Genomic DNA, 27,985 nt, shown 5'->3' with positions numbered 1-27,985 from the left:
CACTTTGTAGTCAGTTTCAGACACTAAAATAAATGTTTCAGACTCATATACCACATATGCTGTTTTCAAAGAGATTAGTTGCATTTTAGAGGCAGTCGCTCTTTAAAGACTGATAGTATAGTTACAGGCATCAAAGCCAGCTATTCTTTCTCCATGCTCTACCATAGTACAATAAGTGTGTTTCTCACTTGGGATGGCGTTTACAAGCATCTGACTGGGTTTCTTTTTCTTGTCCTCCTCTCTGTAGGTTTCCAAAAAGGTTGCCGATCTTATCCTGGAAAAACAGCCGTCCTACGTCAAGGTATGCTTTCTGTATTTTTCCTTCCTCTCTTCCTCCTTTCTTTCCTTTGTATGTTTTAAGTTTCGCCCAGACTCCATTTTTCTTGTAAGTATATCACATTCTGTCATTTCCCTATGACTCGTCTCATGCAGATAAATGTAGGCTTATTTAGGTTTGCCGTTTCTTTCAGAACACTGACTGCACACATTATCATAGTATGGTGATTTATATTCGCTGATTGATATCTACTGTCAATCAGTCATAACAAAGGAGGTAATGTGGAATTTATCGGCGTTACCATGGCAATGGAATATATCCTACGACCGACTGCGTTCGCTCTATAAGTAAAACGTCTGTTCAGTACCAGCCGCTATCTCAATCTATATAAATCTTATCAGGGCCGATTGTCTGTCATGACTGGCAGATGTGAGAGTGAGCCTGTATCCACCTCGATAAAGAAATCACTTCCTGAGTGTTTGGATCAAAGCCACAGCAAAGGAGCGGAGGGAGAGGAAAGTAGAGTAAGAGGAGAGAGAAAACAGAGAGGGAGAAGAGCAGGCTCCTGCTCATCTCTGATCCTTCATAGGAGCTCTTTGAGACGTGTCTAAGCAATTCACTGTCGGACAGGAGACATATTTGATCAGGCCCACGGGGATTTAGACCTCTCAGGCCGTGCACCACAGATTAATGGTTTAGTTAGTATGTGGATATGTATGAGCACTGACAAGAGACTGTGGTCACATCCCAATTGACACCCTATTCCCATGTACTTTTGACCAGAGCCATTCAAATGGATGGATAGCCCACATAGTTAGGTTAGCAGTCAGTTGGGGTCGATTCCAGTTAAATTACGAATTGAATCGAAAATGTGTTTCATGAATAACAAAATCACCTGTTAGTTTTCTGTGTGAACGTTTGAAGTCATGACTTGAATTGCACGTCACATCCTGAACTGATTAAGTTGACACGGAATGGACCCCAGCCCTGGTAGCAGCTGCACTCCTCCCTAGTCTCCACATGAGGTGGCAGTGGCCATTTTGGGGCTGCTAGGTGTTCCCTACCGAGTAACCTTTGTTGAACCTGCCTCTACCCAGCTGTGATTGGCCCATTGATCCCAGCGGGCATTGTGACCCGTTGGGGGGTGACAGCATGCTTGCGTGACTATAGGTTGACTCACACGGATCTCCTGTGTTGTGTCCCTAAAGAAATGGCTTCTTTTTATGCTACATATAGCCTAGCTATGCTATAATGTTATTTATTATATTATACACTGAGTATCCAAAATATTAAGGACACCTGCTCTTTCCATGACAGACTGACCAGGTGAATCCAGTTGAAAGCTATGATCCCTTATTGATGTCACTTGTTAAATCCACTTCAATCAGTATAGATGAAGGGGAGGAGACGGGTTAAAGAAAGATTTTTAAGCCTTGAGACAATTGAGACATGGATTGTGTATGTGTGCCATTCAGAGCATGAATGGGCAAGACAAATGTAAGTGCCTTTGCACGGGTAATGGTAGTAGGTGCCAGGCTGTAAAGGGTTAAGTGAAACCTTCAGTTGAAACATCTGCTTTGGATCATTAGGTATGCAGGTTGTGATGGCGTTTATGGTGTGAAATGTACTAATGGCTTTTTGACAGTTGAAGGGTGCCATCTTGAGATGGGGGAAGGGTGCATTAAGCTTGGATGGATGTCACTGATCATGATGTCTTACACGCCAGCGGGAGGGGAAAATATTTTTGGTATAAATACAAATGTTCACATTCATTTATTGAACATTCAAAATATTAATATCTCAAAACGACACTGGGTTCATTTTAAGATATTGCTTGGAACAATATACTCTACGAGTACATTACATTTCCAGAGTGGGTTCTCTGCTCATTCTGAAGGTATGATACATTTTATGAGCACCATCAACACAATAAATTAAAAAATGTATTCAAAGGTAACTCCCTCTGCTGGTGTCTTGCTGAATGTTAATCCCAAAGGAGGGCTGAGAATGGTAAATAGCTAGAATATACATTTCTTTGTATAAAATGGGTAATTAAAGGTACCAGAGAGCCCACTCTGGAAGGGTATATTGTTACAAACAATATGTATAAAAATAAGCTACATCCAAAAGGGTAGTTTTGTTGAAAAAATTAACTGGAAAATGTGTATTTCAGAATCTAGACATACTCCATATTTGAGGGAACACATTTAGGAGTATATTGACAGCAAGAGGAATATACAGGGATATAAAGGCCTAAAAATGCTTTGTGATACAATTATAAAAAGCATGTTAAACATCCTTCCCCCCAATGAAGTTCCTGTGTGAGAATTGCCAGAACAATCTGAGATACCAAAAATATTTTCCCGCTGCATGGAATCACCCTTATAAGGTATTGTCGGTGTGCATAACCAGTGAGCGCTCAGAGTCTGTGATTTTCTGAGGAACAGCCTGTTAATGGTCAATCGATTGGGGCTTAATGGTAGTATTGATCGAGCTGATGTGGAATGTAAATGTTTCATTCAATGTTTTGAGCTTCAGCAGAAAGCCCTGTGTGTCTATGCAGGTCAGGAGGTAAATGTGGGCCATTACACTTACTGTCCTCTCCTCCTTCACCCACACCTGCCCCCTCCATTCTGCCCTACATTATGCCTATACAGTGGAAGCTACAGTACTCTTTAGCAGCTACCTCAATCATGGAGGATAGAATATCATGGGATATGATCGGATTGGGCAGAAGCAATTCAACTTTAGCAATCACCTTGGTAATTGCATGGTTTCACTCCAACCCACTATTGTATTTAGTATTCAACCCCAGCAGCATGTTCCCCTTATTTTACCTCTCAATCCTAACACAAAGCGCTATAAATAAATCACTTTGCATCACATACTCGTGTTTGTTAGCTTCCCAGACCAATCAAGCCACCCAGAGATGCTCTACGGTGCATTTCCTCTCTGAGCCTCTCTGAGCCAGTGTGTGTCTGGTTCAGATCAATAGCGTGCGGTTCTATCGGCGCTCCTTTACACCAACAGCCCTGGCACTACGAGCTCAGGGAAATTAGATGGATGTGACAACATATCTTTCTCTTGCTGCATTCACTGCTTTAATTAAATAACGTCTTTGTTGAACTGAAATTGGTACTAGGGCTGTTGAGGTGACCATATTACCGCCACACTGGCGGTCACGAGTCATGAAGGCAGTCAAATTCCACATGACCATTTAGTCACGGTAATTAGGCTTCTCCAAGCTCTGATGCTGCTGCTGGTCGTTAGTAACAAACTTGCTAACTGCCTGGTACTCAGCACTCTATTGTCCCTCTAATCACTCTGACATCAATGCAAATATCTTTGAAAATCTAATCAAACACTTCATGAGAGCCCATGAGCTCATGTTGCGCAACATTTCCATAGGCTATGCAATTGTGGGAGAAAACAGAGTGATGGCCTCTACTAAAAAGAAGAGGATCCCATCAGCTTACTATAGGCTAGGCCTACTATATTTATTTCTCAACTGTGCTAATATTAAGCACATATTTACAACAGGAGTATGGCCTACCTGGCAGGCATGAAAATAAACCACGGGGAAAACCGTCCATTTGCTGTTTAAGTTCATAGATAACATGTATTTTCTCCCGCTGCCCCTGTTTTCAGACAGGTGCATGACAACGGTCCATTCTAAATCAAAACAAATGTCACACATACTGTATATTATTCAGTATATGTAAATATGATATCAAATCAAGAATAGTCTGATGGGTGACAATATTAGCCTTATATATTATCACTTGTGAATGATGCCCAGCATAAGAAACAATTACTTTTTTTTGCAAATTTTTGTTAGAATCATATCAAATCAAATTGTATTTGTCACATGCTCCGAATACAACAGATAGACCTTACAGTGAAATGCTTCCTGACAAGCCCTTAACCAACAATGCAGTTTCAAGAATATCCCCCCAAAAAGTAATTAAGGGACAGCAGTAAATAACAATAGAGGCTATGTACAGGGGGTACCGGTTGAGAGTCAATGTACAGGGGGTACCGGTTCAGAGTCAATGTACAGGGGGTACCGGTTCAGAGTCAATGTACAGGTGGTACCGGTTCAGAGTCAATGTACAGGGGGTACCGGTTCAGAGTCAGTGTACAGGGGGTACAGGTTCAGAGTCAATGTACAGGGGGCACCGGTGTCCAGATAATGATGTACAGGGAGTACCGGTTCAGAGTTAATGTGTGGGGGGCACCGATGTCAAGGTAATTATGTACATGCAGGTAAGGTTATTAAAGTAGCTGTGCATAGATAGAGAGTAGCAGTGGGGGAAGGGGGGTGCAAATAGTCTGGGTAGCCATTTGATTAGCTGTTCAATAATCTTATGGCTTGGGGGTAGAAGCTGTTTAGATGTCTCTTGGACCTAGACTTGGTGCTCTGGTACCGCTTGCCGTGCGGTAGTAGAGAGAACAGTCTGTGACTAGGGTGGCTGGAGTCTGACAATCTTTAGGGCCTTCCTCTGACACCGCCAGGTATAGAGGTCCTGGATGGCAGGAAGCTTGGCCCCGGTGATGTACTGTGCCGCAGCACTACCCTCTGTACTGCCTTGCAGTCGAGGCCGAGCCATTGCCATACCAGGCAGTGATGCAACCCGTCAGGATGCTCTCGATGGTGCAGCTGTAAAACATTTTGAGGATCTGAGGACCTATACCAAAACTTTTCAGTCTCCTGGGGGGGAATAGGTTTTGTCGTGTCCTCTTCATGACTGTCTTGGTGTGCTTGGACCATGTTAGTTTGTTGGTGATGTGGACGCCAAGGAATGAGGGCATGCGGCAGGGTAGCCTAGTGGTTAGAGCATTGGACTAGTAACCAGAAGGTTGCAAGTTCAAATCCCCGAGCTGACAAGGTACAAATCTGTCGTTCTGCCCCTGAACAGGCACTGTTCCTAGGCTGTCATTGAAAATAAGAATTTGTTCTTAACTGACTTGCCTGGTTAAAAAATGTGTGGTCCTTCTTTTCCTGCAGTCCACAATCATCTCCTTTGTCTTGATCATGTTGAGGGAGAGGTTGTTGTCCTTGGCCCACACAGCCAGGTTTCTGACCTCCTCCTTATAGGCCTGTCTCATCATTGTCGGTGATCAGGCCTACCACTGCTGTGTCATCAGCAAACTTAATGATAGCGTTGGAGTCGTGCCTGGCCATGCAGTCATGAGAGAACAGGGAGTACAGGAGGGGACTGAACATGCACCCCTGAGGAGCCCCCGTGTTGAGGATCAGCGTGGCGGATGTGTTGTTACCTACCCTTACCACCTGGGGATGGCCCGTTAGGAAGTCCAGGATCCAGTTGCAGAGGTAGGTGTTTAGTCCCAGGGTCCTTAGCTTAGTGATGAGCTTTGAGGGCACTATAGTGTTGAACTCTGAGCTGTGTCAATGAATAGCATTCTCAGATAGGTGTTCCTTTTTTCCAGGTGGGAAAGGGCAGTGTGGAGTGCAATAGAGATTACATCACCTGTGGATCTGTTGGTGCGGTATACAAATTGGAGTGGGTCTAGGGTTTCTGGGATAATGGTGTTGACCAGCTTTTCAAAGCATTTCATGGCTACAGATGTGAGTGCTATGGGTAGTCATTTAGGCAGGTTATCTTAGTGTTCTTGGGCACAGGGACTATTGTGGTCTGCTTGAAACATGTTAGTATTACAGATTCAGACAGGGACAGGATGAAAATGTCAGTGAAGACACTTGCCAGTTGGTCAGTGCATGCTTGGAGTACACGTCCTGGTATTCCGCCTGGCCCAGCGGTCTTGTGAATGTTGACCTGTTTAAAGTACTTACTCATTGTCGCACACCTCATGTATATTTTAATAAGGTTTGTATCACAACTAAAGTTGCCAACTTCTTACATTTAATTTAAGAGTCTAACTGGCATATATAAGCAGTGTGCGAGTTTCAAGTTTGGGGAAGATAATTTTCACCATATAAATGGACCTTAAAATGAAAGCATTACATGCATAATTGCATTTGTGGTCACTTTTTATAATAGAGTTTTTTACGCTAGTGGAACATTTGCACATATAACCTACGCATTGCTGAGCTTATAATGTGAATCAATATCCTAATAGTTTATCAACATTTTAAACTAAACGTTCTGATCTGTTGCATCAGCCACATTTCATTAAACATGCTTTTTGATGCCAGTGGTTGTATTCATTTTGGGATCTATCACATCCCACAACTGTCCCAGACTATGTTTAGAATATTTGTTTCTCACACACAATATAATAGGTTGACTTTTGTACTACGGGGGATAGTAGATTGACATAGGCAGGTGCTTTTGCTGTTGGTTAGGCCTACTCAACTTGTTGGCTGACCAAGAGTGAATGTGGACAGTTCATCCAATATTTTCAATATGCACCTCGGAATTGGATAAGGACTCATGCAGTTGCTTCCCCGATGTGTCTGTCTTAACTTGTAGCCTGTGAGAAAGACCCGATCACGTGACAGAGAGCCGTGTGATTGAGAGACACTTAGGATTGTGCAGCACACTCCGGGAGAAGGGCACGATGCAGCACTTCGGGCCTTAAAATGCATGGATTTTTTTAGTGTGCATTTCGGCCACGAATGGGATGCAGCTGTGAAATTCGAGGCATTATTAAGTGCTTGTCAAACTGTGAATGAGAGGCTATTGGAGTGTGTACAACCAACCTTTTAAGAAACTTTTTTCAAATCATCATTAGAGTCACATCATGCAGCCTTACAATGTATTAAAAATACATGGATTTATTAGACTTTTTAAATTGGCTTGTAGGCAATGTGTGGATGCCAGGAGATGATAAATGTGTTATTGTTAATTAACGGTCAATTACCGTGAGACTGACAGTTATTTGCTTGTCAATCACCGGCTGATGATATTTCGTGACCGCCACAGCCCAAATTGGTAATTAATGCAGGTAAAACCAAGAATGTTATTCTCCATGTCACGTAAAAAATTTATCTGATGATTTATGCACATATACATTGGTTGTTGCTGCCTTCTTTGATTGTATCCCTGCTTATAAATATCTGGGCATCTGGATTGAGCTATCTTTCAAAAAGCGTATTGATGAGTTAAGAAATTAAGAATTAAAATTGGCTTCTTCTATAGGAATAGTTTATGCCTTTCATTAAACAGCAGAAAACAAATCATTCAGTCGACATTCATGCAGGTTTTAGACTATGGGGATATTGTCTATATCAGTGGTTCACAAACTTTTTATAGTCCCGTGCCCCTTCAAACATTCAAACTCCAGCTGCGTAGCCCCTCTGGCACCAGGGTCAGCGCACTCTCAAATGTTGTGTTTTGCCATCGTAAGCCTGCCACACACACACACTAAGCAATACATTTATTAAGCATAAGAATTAATCTGAGATTTTGTCACAACCTGGCTCGTGAGAAGTGACAAAGAGCTCTTATTGGACCAGGGCACAAATAATAATATTATAATCATCAATAATTTTGCTCTTTATTTAGCCATCTTACATATAAAACCTTATTTGTTCATCGAAAATTGTGAATAACTCACCTCAGGTTAATGAGAAGGGTGTGCTTGAAAGGATGCACATAACTCTGCAATGTTGCATTGGAGAGAGTCTCAGTCTTAAATCATTTTCGACACACAGTCTGTGCCTGTATTTAGTTTTCATGCTATTGAGGGCTGAGAATCCACTCTCACATAGGTACGTGGTTGCAAAGGGCATCGGTGTCTTAACAGAGCGATTTGCTAATGCAAGAAACTCCAAGCACAGCCCTATCCAGAAATCTGGTTGTGGCTTCTGATTAAATTCAATTTTCACAGAGCCGCTTGTTGCAATTTCAATGAGGCTTTCTTGTTCAGATATCGGTAAGTGGACTGGAGGCAGGGCATGAAAGGGATAACGAATCCAGTTTGTGTCATCCGTTTCAGGATAGTACCTACGTAATTGCGCACCCAGCTCACTCGGGTGCTTCACTATATCACATTTGACATTGTCTGTAAGCTTGAGTTCATTTGCACCCGCAAAATCCTACAATGATGGAAAGACCTGTGTGTTGTCTTTATTAATGCAGACAGAAAAGAGCTCCAACTTCTTAATCATAGCCTCAATTTTGTCCTGCACATTGAATATAGTCCCTGTAACCCTGTAACCCTGTATTCAGATCATTCATGTGAGAAAAAACATCTCCCAGATAGGTCAGTTGTGTGAAAAACTTTAACAAACTTTAACAAAGTTAACCATTTTCACTGTAGTTGCCTGGAACATACTAGTATGATTTGGCACCAGATCCAAACAGCTAAGAAGGACAAGAGAGACCTCTATGTCATCTTCCTCGACCTGGCCAATGCCTTTGGCTCAGTTCCCCATGAACTCCTCTGGGAATCCTTCAACATTTTCCACGTACCAGAACCCATCACTACACTGGTAAAGGCCTATTTCCAAGGCCTATTTCCAAGACCTGCAACACCTGACTTCACAACAACATGGCAGCGCTTGGAAGTAGGCATAATGGCAGGCTGTACAATTTCTCCTCTGTCCTTCACTATGGCCATGGAAGTCATCATCAGGGCATCGAGATGGGTGGTCGGCGGTGAGAGAACTAAGGAAGGGCTCCGTCTCCCACCTATCCGAGAATACATGGATGACATGACTACACTGACCACCACTGCAGCATGCACCAGGTGGCTACTTGCAAAACTGCAGGATAACATCAAGTGGGCCCGGATGAAAATCAAGCCAAGCAAATCTCGACGCATCTCCATAGTCAAGGGACAGCTTAAAGATGTGAGGTTCTGCATTGGAGATGACCCGATACCAACAGTGTCTGAGCAACCAATCAAGAGCCTGGGTAGATGGTACAACGAAAGCCTCCGGGATAAAGATCAAGTGCAGCAAGTAAGGCAGGACATCGCCGACGGTCTTGAGAACATCAACAAGACCCTACTGCCTGGGAGGCTCAAGCTTCGGTGCCTACAGTTTGGACTTCTCCCCCGGGTAATGTGGCCACTCACCGTCTATGAGGTCCCAATAACAGTGGAGAAGATGGAGCGAACTATTACCTCATACGTGAAGAAATGGCTGGGTGTCCCACGATGCCGGAGTAACATCGGCCTCTATGGCAAAGGGGTCCTTGAACTACCTCTTACAAGTCTAACGAAGGAGTACAAGTGCTCTAAAGTAAGACTTCAGATGACATTGAAGGACTCCAAAGACCAGACCATTAGCAAGGCTGCACCTCCCCTACAAACTGGACGGAAATGGACATCATCCAAGGCTGTGCAGCAAGCAACATCAGCCCTGAGACACCAAGACATTGTGGGGAATATCCAGCATGGAAGAGGAGGCTTTGGCCTGGCAGCAAGCAAACCAACGTTCCATAAGGCAACAACATCTGAACGCAGGAAGCTGGTGGTCGAGGAGGTGCGCAGACAGGAGGAGACTGCAAGAACTGCAAAGGCTGTCTCTCTTGCTAAACAAGGGCAATGGACGCGGTGGGAAGGCCTGGAGAGGAGAAAGATCAACTGGAGTGAGCTTTGGCAAATGGAGGCAAGCAACATTAGCTTCATCATAAGAGCTGTTTATGATGTGCTTCCATCACCAAAAAATCTACATCAATGGTATGGCGAGGACTCGACCTGCCCCCTCTGCCCAGCTCCAGCGACTCTTAGGCATATAATGACAGGTTACAAGACCAGCCTCTCACAAGGCCGCTACACCTGGAGGCACAATCAGGTCCTCAAGAGCCTGGCTGCAGCACTTGAGACCAAGAGGAGTGCAACCAATTCATTACCTCCAAATCAAGCAATCCCGTCAAAACAACAACCTTCATCCGGGAGGGACAGAAAAGGCCCAAGTATCCTCCTACGAAGCCAGAAACTGGACACCTAGCCATGGCCCGGGACTGGAAGATGCTTGTCGATATTGGCCAGCAACTAATTTTTCCACCTGAGATTGCTTCTACCAACCTTAGGCCAGACATGGTACTCTGGTCCCCTTCACGAAAGGCTGTGTACATCATAGAGCTCACAGTCCCGTGGGAAAACTCTGTTGAAGAGGCCTACGAGCGTAAGAAACTGCGTTACACAGAGTTGGCAGCACACGCAACTCAGCGTGGCTGGAATGCAAAAGTCTGGCCAGTTGAAGTGGAGGATTCGTGGCTTCTTCCACCATCAGGTTGCTGAAAGAACTTGGAATCCATGGACAGGCTCTGCGGCAGACCGTCAGAGCAGTTTCTCAAGCAGCTGAAAGAGGCAGCCAGTGGATCTGGATCAAACGGAAGGACCCTTGCTGGGCTATAACTTCATGACCCCCCACCCCCACCTGAGAACCCAATTCAGATCCCTCCAATTTGAGGAGGGCAAATGAGGTATGCGGTCAGCTGTAGGGCTGGCTCAGGGAAGAGGACGCCCCTGCCTTGCATAGTCCCGTGGGACATCTTAATTGGGCATGGGACACAAGCTAAGGCTTGATCACCCTTTAGCTGGCCACCTTTGATGAGGGTGTTTAGTGATTAAAGGCCGAAACACCCACTGATTCGAAGGCACACTACTGAGGATATGTCCCAAAATTGATATCTTAACCCAGTCTAAGAAATAAACCTCCCATGCCACTTCTAGCCTGCGCAAGAGTCAAGGTTTCACGGGGGAGAGTAACGGTTAATGTGATTGGATGTTCATTTTTGACTAGGCTACCTGTATTTTGACATTGTGTTGTTATTTCGCTGAACACTAGATGGTTTAATTTTATTTTTGGAAATGAAATGAGGCTACTCAGGCGAGAAAAAAACCTCACCCATATGTAAAGCCCTGTTGGAAAATATAAATGGACTGTTTTAAAATGTGAAGGAAAAAAAACTGTAAACAAAATGTTTTTTAGTTTAAAAAAAAAGTAAATCACATTTTATTTGGCCTTCCCCTTGACGGCGTTGCTTGTACCCCAGTTTGGGAATACCTGATCTATATGAATGCAGCTGCCACTCTACTGAAGCCGTTTGACCCAGTTTGGGAATACCTGATCTATATGAATGCAGCTGCCGCTCTAATGAAGCCGATGGACCCAGTTTGGGAATACCTGATCTATATGAATGCAGCTGCCGCTCTAATGAAGCCGATGGACCCAGTTTGGGAATACCTGATCTATATGAATGCAGCTGCCGCTCTAATGAAGCCGATGGACCCAGTTTGGGAATACCTGATCTATATGAAAGCAGCTGCCGCTCTAATGAAGCCGATGGACCCAGTTTGTCATCATAGAGCACTACGCTTTATTAATGAAGATAGGTTCAGTACACATCACTGCATAGGTTCAGTACACATCACTGCATAGGTTCAGTACACATCACTGCATAGGTTCAGTACACATCACTGCATAGGTTCAGTACACATCACTGCATAGGTACAGTACACATCACTGCATAGGTACAGTACACATCACTGCATAGGTTCAGTACACATCACTGCATAGGTTCAGTACACTTCACTGCATTCTGTATCAGAAAGTAGGCTGGCCCTCTTGAAGTCTCGTAGATCAATGCATTGTAATCGTTTTGTTTGTAAAGCCCCTCTGCATATATATATATATATAAATATATATATATATATATATATATATATATATATACAGTGCCTTGCGGAAGTATTCGGCCCCCTTGAACTTTGCGACCTTTTGCCACATTTCAGGCTTCAAACATAAAGATACAAAACTGTATTTTTTTGTGAAGAATCAACAACAAGTGGGACACAATCATGAAGTGGAACGACATTTATTGGATATTTCAAACTTTTTTAACAAATCAAAAACTGAAAAATTGGGCGTGCAAAATTATTCAGCCCCCTTAAGTTAATACTTTGTAGCGCCACCTTTTGCTGCGATTACAGCTGTAAGTCGCTTGGGGTATGTCTCTATCAGTTTTGCACAAAGAGAGACTGACATTTTTTCCCATTCCACCTTGCAAAACAGCTCGAACTCAGTGAGGTTGGATGGAGAGCATTTGTGAACAGCAGTTTTCAGTTCTTTCCACAGATTCTCGATTGGATTCAGGTCTGGACTTTGACTTGGCCATTCTAACACCTGGATATGTTTATTTTTGAACCATTCCATTGTAGATTTTGCTTTATGTTTTGGATCATTGTCTTGTTGGAAGACAAATCTCCGTCCCAGTCTCAGGTCTTTTGCAGACTCCATCAGGTTTTCTTCCAGAATGGTCCTGTATATGGCTCCATCCATCTTCCCATCAATTTTAACCATCTTCCCTGTCCCTGCTGAAGAAAAGCAGGCCCAAACCATGATGCTGCCACCACCATGTTTGACAGTGGGGATGGTGTGTTCAGCTGTGTTGCTTTTACGCCAAACATAACGTTTTGCATTGTTGCCAAAAAGTTCAATTTTGGTTTAATCTGACCAGAGCACCTTCTTCCACATGTTTGGTGTGTCTCCCAGGTGGCTTGTGGCAAACTTTAAACGACACTTTTTATGGATATCTTTAAGAAATGGCTTTCTTCTTGCCACTCTTCCATAAAGGCCAGATTTGTGCAATATACGACTGATTGTTGTCCTATGGACAGAGTCTCCCACCTCAGCTGTAGATCTCTGCAGTTCATCCAGAGTGATCATGGGCCTCTTGGCTGCATCTCTGATCAGTCTTCTCCTTGTATGAGCTGAAAGTTTAGAGGGACGGCCACGTCTTGGTAGATTTGCAGTGGTCTGATACTCCTTCCATTTCAATATTATCGCTTGCACAGTGCTCCTTGGGATGTTTAAAGCTTGGGAAATCTTTTTGTATACAAATCCGGCTTTAAACTTCTTCACAACAGTATCTTGGACCTGCCTGGTGTGTTCCTTGTTCTTCATGATGCTCTCTGCGCTTTTAACGGACCTCTGAGACTATCACAGTGCAGGTGCATTGATACGGAGACTTGATTACACACAGGTGGATTGTATTTATCATCATTAGTCATTTAGGTCAACATTGGATCATTCAGAGATCCTCACTGAACTTCTGGAGAGAGTTTGCTGCACTGAAAGTAAAGGGGCTGAATAATTTTGCACGCCCAAGTTTTCAGTTTTTGATTTGTTAAAAAAGTTTGAAATATCCAATAAATGTCGTTCCACTTCATGATTGTGTCCCACTTGTTCTTGATTCTTCACAAAAAAATACAGTTTTATATCTTTATGTTTGAAGCCTGAAATGTGGCAAAAGGTCGCAAAGTTCAAGGGGGCCGAATACTTTCGCAAGGCACTGTATATACTATATTGATGTATATACACGGCTCATCTGTGAAAGACACCTTGTCTCAGCATGAAAAAGCACAAAATGTTTAGCTATAAATTATGCCTCATTACTATACTCAGTGTATATTATTGATAAGCATCATATATTGAGCTTGAGCTATCATGAACTATGGATGGTCATCCTATCATTTAACATTGTATCAATACTAGTGTTTGACTAACACATACATCTACAGTATGCATTATATACACTGAGTATACAAAACATTAAGAACACCTGCTCTTTCCATGTCATACTGTACACTGTACACTATTCAGGTGAAAGATCTCTTATTGATGTCACATGTTAAATCCACTTCAATCAGTGTAGATGAAAGGGAGGATACAGGTTAAGGAAGGATTTTTAAGCCTTGACATGGATTGTGTATGTTTGCCATTCAAAGGTGAATGGCAAGATTCAATATTTTTGAATGGGGTATGGTAGTAGGTGCCAGGCGCAATGGTTTGTGTCAAGAACTGCAATGATGCTGGGTTTTTCAAGCTCAACAGTTTCCTGTGTGTATCAAGAATGGTCCACCACCCAAAGGACATCCAGTCAACTTGACACAACTGTGGGAAGCATTGGAGTCGGTTTGGGCCAGTATCCCTGTGGAACGCTTTTGACCCCTTGTAGAGTCCACGCCCCAATGAATTTAGGCTTTTCTGAGGGTTAAAGGGGGGTTGTGTAACTCAATATTTGGAAGGTGTTCCTAAAGTTTGGTATACTCAGTGTATAATTTGTATGGCTATATACACTGAGTGTACAAAACATTAGGAACACCTTCCTAGTATTGAGTTGCATGCCCCAAGTTACAGTTTAACTTAAATTGTCTTGAAAATCTATGTCAAGACTAGGAAATGGCTGTCTAGCAATGATCAACCACCAACTTGACAGAGCTTGAAGAATGAAAAGTAATAACGTGCAAATATTGTGCAATCCAGGTGTGGAAAGCTCTGAGAGACTTACCCAGAAAGACACATAGCTGTAATCGCTACCAAAGGTGATTCTAACATGTATTCAGTCAGGTGTGTGAATACTTATATCAATTAGATATCTCTGTTTTTCATTTTCAATGCATCTGCATAAACATTTAAAAACATATTTTCACTTTGTCATAATGGGCTATTGTGTGTAGATGGGTGAGGATGAAAAAGCTATTGAATCAATTTTGAATTCAGGCTGTAACACATCAAAAAAGTGGAATAAGTCAAGGGGTATGGATACTTTCGGAAGGAACTGTACGTGTACATAGTACTTCAATCAATGACCCCAACTACTTCGTACCCCAGTACAATGCCTCGGTACCAGTACTCCTTGTTTATAGCCTGCATTCAGCCTTGTTAATGTTATTTTATTGTGTTACTATTTTCTTTTTATCTACTTGTTAATTTTCTTACTTTTTAACTGCATTGTTGGAAAAGGGCTTGTAAGTAAGCATTGCACGGTAAAGTCTACACTTGTAGTAATTGGTGCATGTGACAAATACAATTTGATTTGTTTTGGAGGGAGACGCAAAAGTCAGGGCGGTGGTTAGGCCGTCATCCCAGACACCTGCAGCCACGCCGAAACAGCAGGAGCCACATTTACCAGGACAGGAACTGCCAGGCCATTCACCCGTGATGTGTCATGTCTGTTTCATCCTCCCCAGTAAGTACTGAATCAACAGTGTGATGTCGGAGGGGAGAAAAGGGATTCTGTGGAAGTGTCAGTTTAAGTCTCAGGCTAAGGTGAGATTGATTGCCATGTCATTTCTCCCTCCTACAGCTTGATGGATAGTAAAAACTGCCCTTCCAAGCAAAAAGGCAGTAACTGCTCATAGTGTGGAACTGAGGAAAATTGGCTTCAAATGTTATATAATTGTCCAGCCAAATTAATTATACTAAGAACATTGGCGATTAAGTGATCTGTTGTCTTACTACGAGTAATTGAAAAAAAATAATGTTAACCCTGACTTCTGACACGACCTTTGACCCTTAAACAGCAGTTACTGCCTTCCTCCTAGGCATGATATATTATAAATTGCAGGGTAATACCAAAGCAAATAGCAATATCTGCCATTTTCATTTGTTAGTTTAGTATAATTCTAATTTATGCTATTAATAAAAGAGCAGTGTAATTACTGACAGTGTAACAGATTTGAAACTGCATCCTTTCCCGCTAATAAACAGGGACTTGCATCCTAATGATTCTATTCTGTCATAGATGATCATTAATACTGACATTTTGCGGTGTGCAAACATATGATCATAATCATTTTCAGTTCTATAATGTTCTATAATATAGGATATAATCAATGTTGATTTTATCTCGTGCAAACATTGTCATAATCATTTTCACTGTCATAAGTCAGTTCATCTATTCATTTCATACCTGCTCCCAAAAAGGCTCTTAAATTTGCATCTTTATTTTCAAATCTAATATTAAGATAATAAGAATAGCACTCTTAAATAGCCCTAATGCTTATTTAGATTGCATGGACGGACATTGACTGGAAGAAAACCTAGTATTGATGTGGTTGTACAGTCCTAATGCACCCTCACATGGCAATTTTGATCCGCACAGATACTATAATCATCTAGGCCACAGGGATTGGTGAAAGTCATTTTGGCAAAACGATTTTTTCCCGCATTCATGTAATGATGAATAGATAGTATCAATTGCCGATCTCCTCTTATGGGAGCAGGCAGCATTGTTAGTCTATGCTCATTAGCTATCTCAGCTTGTTCTTACCAGTGTCTGGGTTTCGGCATTTCAGAGCAAGTTCAACCATAATTTTCCCCATGGAATTCTGTGCCGTGATGTTGTGTCCCTAGATTAGCAATGTGCCTGTAGCTGTCAGTCAGTGCCATTCACGTTCGATTGTATCACTATCAGAATGTGATATGATACCAAGGTAAAAGGCAGTAACTGCAGCCGAGGGCAGGTTGAAACCAAGCTAAAAGGTAGTAAATTCAGTTACTGCCATTTACCTTGGTTTCACAGTAACGTTTTGCAGTTACTGCTAATTATGACCCCCATTTTCTCCAAAACACAATACAATAGAGGCAGGATATTTGTCCAAATTATTAAGCATGTATTTAATGTAGGAAAATAACAAATTCTCAACCAAATTAGTAGTTACTGCCTTTTTGATTGGTATGGGGGTTGCCCTGCTGTGATGCTTATCGGCCAACTTAAAACAGAAGCCCTATAATTGAGTGGTCAAACTAGCCAATGTCTGAGAGAGAGACTGTCAGGGAAAAAGAGATTGGTTCCAGAGTCTGCTTCCTAATGAATTCCCCTCCAATACATTGTCAGGTAATACTATGCTGCCAAGGGAATGAAATGGACTTGGACGGTTATTTGATAATTTTTCGGTGCGAGCACTTACTCACCATTAAAATTCCCATTAGTGCTTTATGTCCCCTGTTGGTGCCATTTGGAGCAGGTGAATTGAGTGGCTAGCTACTTGGAACTATGAATCAAACTTGATCTCTTGCCCTTCTCCTTGGTTGGGAGATTGGAGAATGGACTGTGTGTATGTGGAGGGGGGGGCTGCACGGTCAGCTGCTTGTTCACCCACACCCTCCCGCAATTGCTAATAATCCTTCCGCAACTGCCCGACTATATGTGATAAAGTGAAAATCTGTGGCCCGCACCCGACCCTAATCTACAAATACAGTGCCTTGCGAAAGTATTCGGCCCCCTTGAACTTTGCGACCTTTTGCCACATTTCAGGCTTCAAACATAAAGATATAAAACTGTATTTTTTTGTGAAGAATCAACAACAAGTGGGACATTGGGGGACATTGGGACAAGTGGGATATTTCAAACTTTTTTAACAAATCAAAAACTGAAAAATTGGGCGTGCAAAATTATTCATCCCCCTTAAGTTAATACTTTGTAGCGCCACCTTTTGCTGCGATTACAGCTGTAAGTCGCTTGGGGTATGTCTCTATCAGTTTTGCACATCGAGAGACTGACATTTTTTCCCATTCCTCCTTGCAAAACAGCTCGAGCTCAGTGAGGTTGGATGGAGAGCATTTGTGAACAGCAGTTTTCAGTTCTTTCCACAGATTCTCGATTGGATTCAGGTCTGGACTTTGACTTGGCCATTCTAACACCTGGATATGTTTATTATTGAACCATTCCATTGTAGATTTTGCTTTATGTTTTGGATCATTGTCTTGTTGGAAGACAAATCTCCGTCCCAGTCTCAGGTCTTTTGCAGACTCCATCAGGTTTTCTTCCAGAATGGTCCTGTATTTGGCTCCATCCATCTTCCCATCAATTTTAACCATCTTCCCTGTCCCTGCTGAAGAAAAGCAGGCCCAAACCATGATGCTGCCACCACCATGTTTGACAGTGGGGATGGTGTGTTCAGGGTGATGAGCTGTGTTGCTTTTACGCCAAACATAACGTTTTGCATTGTTGCCAAAAAGTTCAATTTTGGTTTCATCTGACCAGAGCACCTTCTTCCACATGTTTGGTGTGTCTCCCAGGTGGCTTGTGGAAAACTTTAAACAACACTTTTTATGGATATCTTTAAGAAATGGCTTTCTTCTTGCCACTCTTCCATAAAGGCCAGATTTGTGCAATATACGACTGATTGTTGTCCTATGGACAGTCTCCCACCTCAGCTGTAGATCTCTGCAGTTCATCCAGAGTGATCATGGGCCTCTTGGCTGCATCTCTGATCAGTCTTCTCCTTGTATGAGCTGAAAGTTTAGAGGGACGGCCAGGTCTTGGTAGATTTGCAGTGGTCTGATACTCCTTCCATTTCAATATTATCGCTTGCACAGTGCTCCTTGGGATGTTTAAAGCTTGGGAAATATTTTTGTATCCAAATCCGGCTTTAAACTTCTTCACAACAGTATCTCGGACCTGCCTGGTGTGTTCCTTGTTCTTCATGATGCTCTCTGCGCTTTTAACAGACCTCTGAGACTATCACAGTGCAGGTGCATTTATACGGAGACTTGATTACACACAGGTGGATTGTATTTATCATCATTAGTCATTTAGGTCAACATTGGATCATTCAGAGATCCTCACTGAACTTCTGGAGAGAGTTTGCTGCACTGAAAGACGTCGTTCCACTTCATGATTGTGTCCCACTTGTTGTTGATTCTTCACAAAAAAATACAGTTTTATATTTTTATGTTTGAAGCCTGAAATGTGGCAAAAGGTCGCAAAGGTCAAGGGGGCCGAATACTTTCGCAAGGCACTGTATATTAAATACACTACAGGCCACAGTCGGAGATGGCGGAAAGATTTTTGCACAGGTCGTGAAATAATTTTTTGGGGCCTAATTTTGAGATTTTTCTGCTTATAATTTCTGACATTTTAGTAGGCTATTTGTTAGTCAACTTGTATATAATTACATATAAACTCAGTAAAAAAAGAAACGTCCCTTTTTTAGGACTGTCTTTCAAAGGTAATTCGTAAAAATCCAAATAACTTCACAGATCTTCATTGTAAAGGGTTTAAACACTGTTTCCCATGCTTGTTCAATGAACCATAAACAATTAATGAACATGCACCTGTGGAACGGTCGTTAAGACACTAACAGGTTACAGACTGTAGGCAATTAAGGTCAAAGTTATGAAAACTTAGGACACTAAAGAGGCCTTTGTACTGACTCTGAAAAACACCAAAAGAAAGATGCCCATGGTCTCTGCTCATCTGTGTGAACGTGCCTTAGGCATGAGGACTGCAGATGTGGCCGGGGCAACAAATTGCAATGCCCTTACAGTGAGATGCCAAAGACAGCGCTACAGGAAGACAGGACGGACAGCTGATCGTCCTTGCAGTGGCAGACCACATGTAACTACAGCTGCACAGGATCGGTTCATCCGAACATCACATCTGCGGGACAGGTACAGGATGGCAACAACAACTGCCCGAGTTACACCAGGAACGCACAATCCCGCCATCAGTGCTCAGACTGTCCGCAATAGGCTGAGAGAGGCTCGTAGACCTGTTGTAAGTCAGGTCCTCACCAGACATCACCGGCAACAACGTCGCCTATGGGCACAAACCCACCGTCACTGGATTAGACAGGACTGGCACGAAGTGCTCTTCACTGACTAGTCGCGGTTTTGTCTTACCAGGGGTGATGGTCAGATTTGCGTTTATCGTCGAAGGAATGAGCGTTACACCGAGGCCTGTACTCTGGAGCGGGATTGATTTGGAGGTGGAGGGTCCGTCATGGTCTGGGCAGGTGTGTCACAGCATCATCGGACTGAGCTTGTTCTCATTGCAGGGAATCTCAACTCTGTGCGTTACAGGGAAGACATCCTCCTCCCTCATGTGGTACCCTTTGTGCAGGCTCATCCTGACATGACCCTCCAGCATGACAATGCCACCAGCCATACTGCTCGTTCTGTGCGTGATTTCCTGCAAGACAGGAATGTCAGTGTTCTGCCATGGCCAGCGAAGTGCCCGGATCTCAATCTCATTGAGCACGTCTGGGACCTGTTGGATTGGAGGGTGAGTCTTAGGGCCATTCCCCCCAGAAATGTCAGTTTACTTGCAGGTGCCTTGGTGGAAGAGTGGGGTAACATCTCACAGCAAGAACTGACAGATCTGGTGCAGTCCATGAGGAGAAGGTGCACTGCAGTACTTAATGCAGCTGGTGGCCACGCCAGATACTGACTGTTACTTTTGATTTTGACCCCACCCTTTGTTCAGGGACACATTATTCCATTTCTGTTAGTCACATGTCTCTGGAACTTGTTCAGTTTATGTCTCAGTTGTTATGTTCATACAAATATTTACACGTTAAGTTTGCTGAAAATAAATGCAGTTGATAGTGAGAGGACGTTTATTCTTTTGCTGAGTTTATGTAGCTTCTCTTTTGTCATTGCTTGTTGCCCTAGAAGACTAAATGAAGCCTTGCTCTCCAGAATAATGAATGGAATGCTCGGGAGGAAAGGTGTTTAGGGGCCTGAAAAAGGGAAAGACTTTCTATGCAAAATGTCCAAATGACAGTTTGACCAGTTGTGAAGAAATGGAAAGCTGTGAAAATGACCCAACCTTTTTCTGATAATATTTCTGTTCGTCTTAGATGCATATTTTATGTGGTTGAAATACTATCAGCTTTTATGAGGCTGATAAAGATAGCACCTTTACAGACGGTTCCTAACTGCGCCATCACATTCTCTCAAGATGCTCAAAGAAAGAAATCATGTTTTTTCACTCTTGTTCCCGAGGCAAAATGTACATTTGGTGTATAATTTCACTGAAAGAAATGCAGGAGGTAATATTAAGGTTATATGGGAGGTTATATACCTACAGTCAGTGTCCAGATTTCCGTTTCCACTCAACCCATCTAAACAGTAGGCTCTCTTGACATTCCATAGGCCTATTTGAAGTCCCCATCTTGTGACTGTAAAATTTGTACATCGGCACCATTCACTGCATCATCCTCTTTTACCCATTCGCTAAATCGTTCCAAAACATGATTTTTCTGGCCCTCCATTCTCTTTATTTTCAACTCTCCATTTCACAGCTTTTCTCTTTTCTCTCACTGTCTTTTTTCTTCTTCCTCCTCCTCACTCTGCCTCTACATCCTCCTCCCTCTGCCTCGTCCTTCCTCCTCCTGCCTCTTCCTCCTCCTCACTCTGCCTCTACATCCTCCTCCCTCTGCCTCGTCCTTCCTCCTCCTGCCTCTTCCTCCTCCTCACTCTGCCTCTACATCCTCCTCCCTCTGCCTCGTCCTTCCTCCTCCTGCCTCTTCCTCCTCCTCACTCTGCCTCTACATCCTCCTCCCTCTGCCTCGTCCTTCCTCCTCCTGCCTCTTCCTCCTCCTCACTCTGCCCCTACATCCTCCTCCCTCTGCCTTGTCCTTCCTCCTCCTGCCTCTTCCTCCTCCTCCCTCTGCCTCTTCCTCCTCCCTCTGCATTAACAAAAGGATGCTCCTACATTGGGAGACAGATGGTGGTTGGCGTGTAGGTTAATTGGCAGGTGTACAGTTAGGCCCTAAAGCTTAGGCTTACGCACTAATGCTGGTTAGCATAAAACAATGAAATAAAAAACTCTATTTTGCCTATAGATATAAATTGCACAAGAATGCTACATTTAGGGATTTTTCAAGATATTGTTTTCTCTTTATTAAACCCACCTGCCACTCATCCACACAATATTTAATGACCCTAAACCCTCCCGCTCTGCAGATATAACCGCGGGGACTTCGGTTATGAGTCAACCTGCACTTCACTAACAGCTGCTATTTGCTCAGTCAGGAAGCATAGGTGTGTGGGTGCAAGGTTCTCCAGGATTTTGTAACAAGGTGGTGCTGATGAGTTAGTGGAGGGGGTGGACCGGAGGGCAGCTCTGCCCTCACAATGAGTTAGAGATTTGTGCCTTTTTTTATGCCTTCATCTGCCATTTCCTGCAATCTAAAACCTTAAATGACAACAAATTAAGTGCGAATTTAATTTAAAAATATATATTTTTACATTTTGTTTTGTAGAATTATCATAGCAATTTCATTTTTCAATGGTCAACAGAACAGGGACCATAGGTATGAGGGCCATGGAAGAGCAATTAAAGTAAATCTGTGTGTGTGTGTGTGTGTGTGTGTGTGCGTGTGTGCGTGTGCGTGTGCGCGTGTGTGTGTGTGTGCGTGTGTGTAAAAATGGAGCAGCCAAGTCCATAATGTGGCGCAGTGCCCATCTTTTTGGGGAGAACACTGTGTGTGATATGCTGAAGTTTCTGGTGTTTCTCTGTATTTAGCCTGCGTCCCACATACACTGCTTCTTTCACAGGCTCAAATCATACCACTGAAAACCTCCTAGCATGACAATAATGTTTTTTTAAATATCCTGATTCTGATGATTCACTGGATTTATGGCCTTAACCTTGGCTGCCATTGGGGTGCAGGTGAGACCCAAGAGCTGTAGTTAGCTTCAGGTTTTACAATCGGATTTAGGGCCACTGGTCCGGGTATTAGAGAGAACTTGGCTTGCTGGTCGGTCTCACTAATGCTGTGAGTCTGTGTAGGGCATGTGTCTTTTTTCCAGTTCTAAATTCAGAACCTTATTGTCCCCTCTGCTGGACTCAGTGACGAGCCACGAGAGCCATTCAGACAAGGGCATGTCCAAGGTGCATTATTAATTAATGCATGTTGTTTATGTTGCTCGGAAGATACGAGCTACATTCATACTGTTCAACTACAGGCAAGGTTGCGACTCTATTGCTCATCATATATGGCCTACAGTACTGTATATATAGTAGTAACGGTTATTTGATCTTGTACACATTTGCAGCTAAAAGCTGAATTGCAGTATACAGACAAAATGGGTGGAAAATGAAGTCTTTAGTCGGCCTCAGAGACTGATTCTGCTGGCAACACGGATCTGGATGATGTTTGATGGCGTCATTCAGTTGGAGAGGTTAGTTTGGGTACAGCCTGAGTCATGTCCACTTGCATGTTTTTAGTAGGCCTTACTTCATGAGGTTAGCAGCATTGTCCATGCCCTTGAACAAGGAGTTGTTTGTGACTTGTTTGATGTCAACTAGGGTTGGACGATATTACGATAGCATTTTCTATCGGCGATGATTGACAGCCATCTTCGATAGTGACGACATCGTGATGTGACAGACGATGGTTTAGCCTACTTGAACTTCACTGGCACCCCGCAGTAAAGAATGGAGTCTCGCAGTACACAGCAGGGCAGCACTCAGCAGGGCAGCACTCAGCAGAGCAGCACACAGCAGGGCAGTACGCAGCAGGGCAGTACACAGCAGGGCAGCACTCAGCAGGGCAGCACTCAGCAGGGCAGCACACAGCAGGGCAGTACGCAGCAGGGCAGTACACAGCAGGGCAGTACGCAGCAGGGCAGTACGCAGCAGGGCAGCACTCAGCAGGGCAGCACGCAGCAGGGCAGCACTCAGCAGGGCAGCACGCAGCAGGGCAGCACTCAGCAGGGCAGCACGCAGCAGGGCAGTACGCAGCAGGGAAGTACGCAGCAGGGCAGCACGCAGCAGGGCAGTACTCAGCAGGGCAGTACGCAGCAGGGCAGTACACAGCAGGGCAGCACGCAGCAGGGCAGCACACAGCAGGGCAGTACGCAGCAGGGCAGCACGCAGCAGGGCAGCACACAGCAGGGCAGCAGGGCAGTACGCAGCAGGGCAGCACGCAACAGGGCAGCACACAGCAGGGCAGCAGGGCAGTACGCACCAGGGCAGCACACAGCAGGGCAGCAGGGCAGTACACAGCAGGGCAGCACTCAGCAGGGCAGCAGGGCAGCACTCAGCAGGGCAGCACACAGCAGGGCAGTACACAGCAGGGCAGCACTCAGCAGGGCTGCAGGGCAGTACGCAGCAGGGCAGCACACAGCAGGGCAGCAGGGCAGTACACAGCAGGGCAGTACACAGCAGGGCAGTACTCAGCAGGGCAGCACACAGCAGGGCAGCAGGGCAGTACACAGCAGGGTAGCATTCAGCTGGGCAGCACACAGCAGGGCAGCACTCAGCAGGGCAGCACTCAGCAGGGCAGCAGGGCAGTACGCAGCAGGGCAGTACGCAGCAGGGCAGCACTCAGCAGGGCAGCACTCAGCAGGGCAGCACTCAGCAGGGCAGCAGGGCAGAACGCAGCAGGGCAGCATGCAGCAGGGCAGCACACAGCAGGGCAGCAGGGCAGTATGCAGCTGCAGTACGCAGCAGGGCAGCACTCAGTAGGGCAGAACTCAGCAGGGCAGCACTCAGCAGGGCAACAGGGCAGTACGCAGCAGGGCAGCACGCAGCAGGGCAGCACAAAGCAGGGCAACAGGGCAGTACGCAACAGGGCAGCACACAGCAGGGCAACAGGGCAGTACGCAGCAGGGCAGCACTCAGCAGGGCAGAACTCAGCAGGGCAGCACGCAGCAGGGCAGCAGGGCAGTACGCAGCAGGGCAGCATGCAGCAGGGCAGCACACAGCAGGGCAACAGGGCAGTACGCAGCAGGGCAGCACACAGCAGGGCAACAGGGCAGTACGCAGCAGGGCAGCACACAGCAGGGCAACAGGGCAGTACGCAGCAGGGCAGCACAGGAATGACTTTCAGAGTAATTTATGTGTCTATTCCTATTTGAAATAGTCTATTTCAATAAATATGTGATACTGAATGTAGTAGAGGAATATAGGCCAGACAGAGTGGAGATAGATCAAATTACAAGTTTAAGTTTATTAAGAAAGAAATTATCCCTGCAGGCCAGGAAAATCCTTCCAAACGAGGTTGAAAATTAAATGGCCAATAACCTGTCCTCATTCCTCCTATTGGCCTGTCATTAGCTTTAAAATAAATTACAGTTAGCAACAGTAGATTATTTCCCAAATAATTTTATCCTACCAAGGTGTTGTCAAAAATAACAAGAATGAAAGTCTATACAGCCTTGGCAATTCTCAATCACAGCTTTATGATAGATACAAATGTTCTATGATTTTATGAGGCAAGTAAAGCAGTTATTATCCAGTTATTAAGGTGGTGGACTACTTCTTTCCAGCCCATGATGTCACTACGGTAAGACAGCCCGTTCCTTATCAGACAGTCACTGCTCGATCACAGCGCAACACACACGCACACACACGCGCTCACACACACACACACACACACACACACACACACACACACACACACACACACACACACACCTGCACCATGCTAAAGCTCCTCCACCAGAAAGGACTATTAGAAAATATTTGCCTGAACTTATCATCTGTCCAGGCTTTCAACAACAGTATTTTTCATCATGATTCGTCCAGGCTTTCAACAACATTATCTTTCATCATGATTCGTCCAGGCTTTCAACATTATCTTTCATCATGATTCGTCCAGGCTTTCAACATTATCTTTCATCATGATTCGTCCAGGCTTTCAACAACATTATCTTTCATCATGATTCGTCCAGGCTTTCAACAACATTATCTTTCATCATGATTCGTCCAGGCTTTCAACAACATTATCTTTCATCATGATTCGTCCAGGCTTTCAACATTATCTTTCATCATGATTCGTCCAGGCTTTCAACAACGTTATCTTTCATCATGATTCGTCCAGGCTTTCAACAACATTATCTTTCATCATGATTCGTCCAGGCTTTCAACAACATTATCTTTCGTCATGATTCGTCCAGGCTTTCAACAACATCTGTCATGATTCGTCCAGTTGCTTTTGATTTCGCACTATAGCCCAACTGTCGTTTTAGCAGAGTTTTTTGAGTTGGCGATAGCATTGTATATATAACAATGTTTTATGGTTACATGATCATGATAGGATAAAGGTTGACATTGCACAACCCTAATGTCAACTGATCAAGCCGGTCAGGAGGCCTTTCTCCCTCTAGTTTGAATGGGGCTGTTTGTTTAGACATCTGTTCTGACATAAGAGCCCGCTCTCTGTTTACCTCTTTTTATCTACCGATCTGAATCAATTTTCCACCTCGTATTTCCTCACCAAATAGTTGTTTTTAACGTGACAGTGTTTTGTCTTTCTCTGAATGCTACCTCTTTATTGGGGTCGGTCGACGACTCCACTTCCACTCTGAGATAAGGTCAGTTGGCGTGTGCTCCCACCTCAAGGCGATGACAGCTGGCTTTTCAAAAAAGATCTGTGAATCCGCCGGTAGCTGAGGGCATGTTCGTTCTTTGAGAGGTCGTTGTTGGTTCAGCCTTTTCCAAGTAAAAGCAAACCACTAATTTCCTCATTCCATTACATAATCCTTCCATTTGTTTCTTTCATTCAGTGGGGTACTCTGGAGGAACAGAAGAACATTTCATACTTTGTGTGGGGGAATCATTCTCTCCCTGTTTCACCCCATTAGTGAAAGATAGGGCTCACAGGAAACTGGAGTGGATGAGAGACAATTCAACTGTGTGGGCTGACATTAAAAGTTACAGTAACCCTTTATTATACACAGTCTTATTCCAGCTAGCGTTCAACTCAATAGGTATCTTCTGTACTGTACCGTAACATTTTACCATGTGAAGAGTGGACTGTTAAAAAAAGTGTAACTTGTGTTGTTGTGTGAATTGTGATTGGTCGCTCAGTGTGAATGGATCTCTTGTTTTCTGCAGGAGTTAGAGAGGGTGACGTCATTACAAACCAACCTACAGCTGGCTGCAGTAATCTGCACCAACGCTAGGAGGTAAGCATTCTGATGTGACCCACCCTCCTTCTTAAAGCTGTTGTTCTTCCACAATGGATTATTGAGTTGAAAATTCCTGTTAGCATGTATTTAATGACACAGTCAATTTCATTCCCACTGTTTGCATGTACAATATGAAATCAGTGCACGCTAACTTGACTTTGATATTGAGTCAGTCAGTGTTGTGATTCATGTTGAGATTACACTTAACAGAACTGTGCCAGCATTGTAAATGTCTGTTACTTCCTGGTTCCGGGCAGCTGAGTGTTTCCAAGGAGGACTTCACTGAGGCCAGCCTGGGGCTCCTAGCCAATCAGAGGAGGAGACAGCTGCTCACAGGGCTGCTGAAGCCACTGAGGACCATCAAGACCCTGGTAACTATCCAAGTCACCATGTTGCTTTAAATCCTCATACAGACGCATAGATATCAACAGGATATTGACATGCAACACACTGTACAATTTAGTTGTGGAATGTTGCACTTATTTTGTAATTGAGTTTCAATGTTTGTTTTGCGTCTTGATAGTGATGGTCATGCTTAACTGTTCTCCTTGTTGTTTTAAAGGACTGATGTTAGACTCAGTCAGATGCTGGAGGTAAGAGTTATGCCACTAGAATGCATGTACAAGGGTTCTCTAAAGGTCAAACAACAGGAGGCTGAGTTCAGATGAAGCTCTAGGAAATTCAGATTGTCATGAATCCCTGAATCCCATTTGTCATGGCAGACCATCCTGGACTCATGCCTGCTTCTGTCATAGGGAGATTTGAGTAGATACTGTAGATTGTAAGGTCAGACACCGATATACAAAGGATTCATATTCAGTTATAGCCCATTCTTAAAGTAATGGGTTTAGAGCAGTTTATACTCAACCTGGGTTCGTACTGCAGGGGGTCTGAAAAAATACAAAATAAAATATATATTGTTTATAAATATATATGTATAGATATATATTTTTATTTTGTGTGTGTATATACAGTTGAAGTCGGAAGTTTACATACACTTAGGTTGGAGTCATTAAAACTCGTTTTTTCAACCACTCCACAAATCTCTTGTTAACAAACTGTAGTTTTGGAGGGTCGGTTAGGACATCGACTTTGTGCATGACACATGTCATTTTTCCAACAATTGTTTACAGACAGATTGTTTCACTTATAATTTACTGTATTACAATTCCAGTGGGTCAGAAGTTCACATACACTAAGTTGACTGTGCCTTTAAACAGCTTGGACAATTCCTGAAAATTATGTCATGGCTTTATATAAGCTTCTGATAGGCTAATTGACAGCACTTGAGTCAGTTGGAGGTGTACCTGTGGATGTATTTCAAGGCCTACCTT

The 27,985-nt window shown here is 43.8% G+C and overlaps 1 long non-coding RNA gene across 1 annotated transcript; it reads left to right on the top strand.

The window, feature by feature from the left end:
* The first annotated feature begins 11 nt into the window (after nucleotides 1-11).
* On the top strand, nucleotides 12-27,305 carry LOC149975628 (uncharacterized). Its single transcript, XR_016488603.1, has 3 exons — nucleotides 12-301; nucleotides 26,578-26,648; nucleotides 26,909-27,305. It is a non-coding gene; the product is annotated as an uncharacterized LOC149975628 (long non-coding RNA).
* The last annotated feature ends 680 nt before the right edge of the window (nucleotides 27,306-27,985 follow it).

Source organism: Oncorhynchus mykiss, chromosome 18 (assembly GCF_057628025.1).
Source record: "Oncorhynchus mykiss isolate SJ-2025 chromosome 18, ASM5762802v1, whole genome shotgun sequence".
NCBI classification, from domain to species: Eukaryota; Metazoa; Chordata; class Actinopteri; order Salmoniformes; family Salmonidae; genus Oncorhynchus; species Oncorhynchus mykiss.
This window is presented reverse-complemented; position numbering and strand designations above follow the sequence as displayed.